Raw genomic sequence first — 6,000 nt, 5'->3', positions numbered from 1 at the left:
ACTAGACAGAAGCATTCAGAGAAACTACTTTGTGATGTGTGCATTCATCTCACACAGTTGAAACTTTCTATTAATTAAGTAGTTTTGAAACACTCTTTTTGTAGAATCTGCAAGTGGTGATTGGAGCACTTTGAGACCTATGTTGCAAAAGGAAATATCTTCATGTAAAAACTAGGCAAAAGCATTCTGAGAAACTTCTTTGTGATGTGTACATTCATTTCACAGAGTTGAAACTTTCTTTTGATTGAGCAGTTTTGAAACACTCTTTTTGTAGAATCTGCAAGTGCATATATGGATCGCCTTGAGTCCTGTGGTGGAAAAGGAAATATCTTCACATAAAAACTAGACAGAATCATTCTAAGAAACTTCTTTGTGACGTGTGCATTCATCTCACAGTGTTGAACCTTTCTTTTGATTGAGCAGTTTTAAAACACTCTTTTTGTAGAATCTGCAATTGGATATTTGGAGCATTTGAGGCCCATGGAGGAAAAGCAATTATCTTCACATAAAAACTAGACAGAAGCATTCTAAGAAATTTTTTTTGTGATGTGTGCGTTCATCTCACAGAATTGAACCTTTCTTATGAGTGAGCAGCTTTTAAGCACTCTGTTTGTAGAATCTGCAAGTGGATATTTGGAGTGCATTGAGGTCAATGGTGGAAAAGGAAATATCTTCATATAAAGATTAGACAGAAGTTTTCTGAGAAACTTCTTACTGATGTGTGCATTCGTCTCACAGAGTTGAATATTTCTTTTGATTGAGCAGTTTTGAAACACTCTTTTTGTTCAATCTGCCTTTGGATATTTGGAGCACTTTGTGGCCTATGATAGAAAAGAAATATCTTCACTTAAAAACTACACAGAAATAATCTGAGGAACTTCTTTGTGATGTGTGCATTCAACTCACAGAATGGAACCTTTCTTTTGATTGACCAGTTTTGCAACACTCTTTTTGTAGTATCTTCAAATGGATATTTGGTGCGGATTCAGGCATATGGTGGAAAAGGATATATCTTCACATAAATACTAGACAGAAGCATTCTGAGAAACTTATTTGTGATGAGTGTATTCAACTCACAGAGTTAAAACTTCCTTTTGATTGAGCAGTTTTGAAACACTCTTTTACAGAATCTGCATGTGGATATTTGCAGATCTCTGGGGCCTATGGTGGAAAAGGAAATATCTTCACACAAAAACTAAACAGAAGCATTCTGAAAAACTCCCTTTTGATGTGTGAATTCAACTCGCAGATTTGAACATTTCTTTTGATTGTGAAGTTTTGAGGCACTCTTTTTGTAGTATCTGCCAAAGGATATTTAGAGCATACTGAGGCCTATGGTGGAAAACGACATATCTTCACATAAATACAAGAAAGAAGCATTCTGAGAAACTTATTTGTGATGTGTGCATTTAACTCACAGGGTCGAAACTTTCTTTTGATTAAGCAGTTTTGAAACACTCTTCTTGTAGAATCTGCAGGTGGATATTTGGAGTGCTTTGAGGCCTATGGTGGAAAAGGAAGTATCTTCATATAAAAACTTGACAGAAGCAATCTGAGAAACTTCTTTGTGATGTGTGCATTCATCTCACATAGTTGAACCCTTATTTTGATTGAGCAGTTTTGAAACAGTCCTTTTGTAGGATCTGCAAGGGTATGTTTGGTGAGTCTTGGGGCCTGTGGTGGAAAAGGAAATATATTCACATAAGAACTAAACAGGAGCATTCTGAGAAACTTCTTTGTGATGTTTGCATTCATCTCACGGAGTTAAACCTTTCTTTTGGTTAAGAAGTTTTGAAACACTCTTTTTGTGGAATCTGTAAGTGGATATTTGGAGTGATTGGCAGCCTACGATGGAAAAGGAAATACCTTCACATAAAAACTAGACAGAAGCATTCTGAGAAACTCCTTTCTGATGGGTGCATTCAACTCACAGAGTTGAACAACTGTTTTGTTTGAGCAGTTTGGTAACAGTCTTTTTGTAGTATCTTCAAATCGATATTTGGAGCACTTTAAGGGCTGTGGTGGAAAAGGAAATATCTTCACATAAAAATTGGACAGAAGCATTCTGAGAAACTTCTTTGTGATGTGTGCATTTACCTCACAGATTTCAACATTTCTTTTGTTTAGCAGTTTTGAAACTCTCTTTTTGTAGAATCTGAAATTGGATATTTCGAGCACTTTGCAGATTCCAGTGGAAAAGGAAATATCTTCACTTAAAAGCTCGACAGAAGCATTCTGAGAAACTGCTTTGTGATGTGTGCATTCATCTCACTGAGTTCAAACTTTATTTTTATTGACCAGTTCTGAAATACTCTTTTTGTTGGCTCTGTAAGTGGATATTTGTTGTGATTAGAGGCCTTTTTTGAAAAAGGAAAAATCTTCGTATAAAAACTAGACAGAAGCATTCTGAGAAACTTCTTAGCAATGTGTGTATTCATCTCACAGAGTTGAACTACATTTTTGATTGAGCAGTTTGGAAACAGACTTTTTGTAGTATCTGCATGTGGATATTTGGAGCACTTTGATGCCTATGGTGGAAAAGGAAATACCTTAACATAAAAATTAGACAGAAGGATTCTGAGAAACTACTTTTTGTTGTTTGCATTCATCTCACAGAATTGAACCTTTCCTTTGATTGAACATTTTTGAAACACTCTTTTTTTAGAATCTGCAAGTGGATATTTGGAATGCTGTGAGACCTATGGTGGAAAAGGACATATCTTCACATAAGAACTGTAAAGCAGGTTTCCTAAAAACAGCCTTGTGATGTATGCATTCATCTCACAAAGGTAAGGGTTTCTTTTCTCTGTTCAGTCTGGAAACTCTGTTCTTGTACAATCTGAAAAGGGGTATTTTTGAGCACTTTGAGGCCTATATTGACAAAGGAAATATCTTCACATACAAAGTATAAAAAAAGTTTCTGAGATACTTCTTTGAGATATGAGCATTCATCTCACAGGGTTGAACCTCTCTTTTGATTCAGCAATTTGGAAATGGTATTTTTACAGAATCTGCTAATGGATATTTTTGAGCACTTTGAGGCCTATGCAGAAAAAGAAGTATCTTCAGAGAAAACTATAAAGAAGTTTTCTGAGAAACTGTTTTGTGATGTCTGCGCTCATCTCACAGAGGTAAATGATTCTTTTCTTTGATCAGTTGGGATACTCTGTTTTTTTAGAATCTGCTAAGGGATATTTGTGAGTGCATAGAGCCCTATGGTGAAAAAGGAATTGTCTTCACATAAAAATTAGACAGAAGTCTACTGAGAAACTTCTTGGTGATATGTGCATTCATCTCACAGAATTGAAACTTTCTTTTGATTGAGCAGTTTGGAAATGTCTTTTTGTGGAATCTGTAAAGGGATATTTCTGAGCACTATGAGGCCTACAGTGAAAGAGAAAATATGTCCACATATAAAATAGACTAAAGAATTCTGAGAAACTGCCTTGTGATATATGCATTCACCTCACAGAGTTCAACAATTCTTTTTATTGAGCAATTGGGAAATCGTCTTTTTGTGGAATCTGCAAAGGTATATTTGTGAGCGCTTTGAGATCTATGGTTAAAAGGAAATATCGTCACATAAAAACTATAAAGAAGGTTTGTGAACAACTTCTTTGTGATGTGTGCATTCATCTGACAGAGTTGAAACATTCCTTTGACTCAGCAGTTTGGAAACAGTCTTTTTTTAGTATCTGCAAAGAGATATTTTTGAGCACATTGAGGCCCATGGTGAAAAAAGAAACACATTCACATAAAACCAAGATAGAAGTTTTCTGAGAAACATCTTTTTGATATATGTATTCATCCCAGAGAGGTGAACCTTTCTTTTGATAAGCAGTTGGAAACAGTGTTTTGTAGAATTTCCAAATGATTATTAGTTAGCACTTTGTGTCCTATGTTGAAAAAGGAATTATCTTTACATAAATGCTAGATGGAATATTTCTGAGAAACTGCTTTGTGATGTGTGATTTCATCTCACAGAGTTAACCATTTCTCTTCATTGAGCAGATTGGAAATTCTATTCTTGTAAAATCTGCAAAGGGATATTTGTCAGCGCTTTGAGGCCTATGGTGAAAAAGGTATTATATTCATGTAAAAACTAGACAGAAGCTTTCTGTGAAACATCTTGGAGATGTGAGAATTCATCTCACAGAATTGAAACATTCTTTTGATTGAGCAGTTTGTAAACAGTATTTTGGTAGCATCTGCAAAGGGATATTTGTGATGCTTTGAAGCCTAAGGTGAAAAAGGAAATATTTTCACATGAAAACTAGAGAGAAGCTTTCTGATAAACCTCCTTGAGATGTGTGCATTCATCTCACAGATTTGAAACTTTCACTGGATTGAGCAATTTGGATACAGTATTTTTGTAGAATCTGTAAAGGCATCTTTTTGAGAGCTTTGAGGCTTATAATGAAATAGGAAATATCTTCACATAAAAACTAGACAGAAGCTTCCCAAGAAACTTCTTTGTGATTTGTACATTCATCTCATAGAGTTCAACCATTATTTTGATTGAACAGTTTGGAAAAAGTCTTTTCATAGAATCTGCAAAGGGATATTTATGAGTGCTTTGAGGCCTATGGTGAAAAAGGAAATATATTCACATAGAAAGTATAAACAAGGTTTCTCAGAAACAGCTTTGAAATGTATGCATTCATCTCACAGAGGTAAACTTTTCTTTTCTCTGGTCAGTCTGGAAACTCTTCTTGTAGAGTCTGCAAAGGGATATGTATGAGACCTTTGAGGCCTATGGTGAAAAAAGAAATATCTTCACATAAAAATTAAAGTGAGGATTTCTGAGAAACCTCTTTGTGATGTGGGCATTCATCTCACAAAGATGAAACCTACTTTTGATTGAGCAGTATGGAAACGGTCTGTTTGTGGAATCTGCAAAGGGATGTTTATGAGCGCTTTAAGGCCAATGGTGAAAAAGGAAATATATTCATATAAAAGGTATAAACAAGGTTTCTTAAAAACAGCTTTGTGATGTGTGCATTCATGTCACAGAGGTAAACGTTTATTTTCTCTGGTTAGTCTGGAAACTCTCTTCTTGTACAATCTGCAAAGGGATATTTGTGATGGCTTTGAGGCCTATGGTGAAAAAGGAAATACCTTCACATAAAAACTAGACAGAAGCTTTCTTAGTGGCTTCTTTGTGATGTGTGCAATCATCTCACAGAGTTGAACCATTCTTTTGATGGAGCAGTCCGGAAACTGCCTTTTTGTAGAATCTGCAACTGATATTTTTCAGGACTTTGAGTGCTATGGTGAAAAAGGAAATATCTTCACATAAAAAATGGACAGAAGATTTCTGAGAAACCTCTTTGTGATGTATGCATCCATCTAACAGATTTCAAAAATTTATTTGATTGAGCAGTTGGAAAGCAGTCTTTTTGCAGAATCTGCAAAGGGATATTGCTGAGCACTTTGAGGCCTATGGTGAAAAAGGAAATACCTTCACATAAAAACTATAAAGAAGGTTTCTGATAAACTTCTTTGTGATGTATGAATTCATCTCACAGATTTGAACTATTTTTTTGATTGAGCAGTTTGGAAACAATCTTTTTGTAGAATCTGCAAAGGGATATTTTTGAGTACTTTGAGTCCTAGGGAGAAAAAAGAAATATCAGCACATAAAAAGTATAAAGAAGGTTTCTGAGAAACAGTTTTGTGATGTGTGCATTCACCTCACAGAGAAAAACATTTGTTTTCTTTGATCAGTATGGAAATTCTGTTCATGTAAAATCTGCTAAGGGATATTTGTGAGCAGATGGAGGCCCATGGTGAAAAAGGAAATGTCTTCATATAAAAATGAGACAGAAGCCTCCTGCGAAACTTCTTAGTGATGTGTGCATTCATCTCACAGAGTTGAAACTTTCTTTTCTTTGAGCCGTTTGGAAACAGTCTTTTTGTAGAACCTACAAATGGCTATTTGGAGCACTTTGAGGCCTATGGTGAAAAAAGAAATATATTCACATAAAAACTAGACTGAAG

This window comes from Pongo abelii, chromosome 22 (genome assembly GCF_028885655.2).
Source record: "Pongo abelii isolate AG06213 chromosome 22, NHGRI_mPonAbe1-v2.0_pri, whole genome shotgun sequence".
NCBI classification, from domain to species: Eukaryota; Metazoa; Chordata; class Mammalia; order Primates; family Hominidae; genus Pongo; species Pongo abelii.
The sequence above is the reverse complement of the archived record's forward strand: the minus strand, read 5'-3'. Positions refer to the sequence as shown.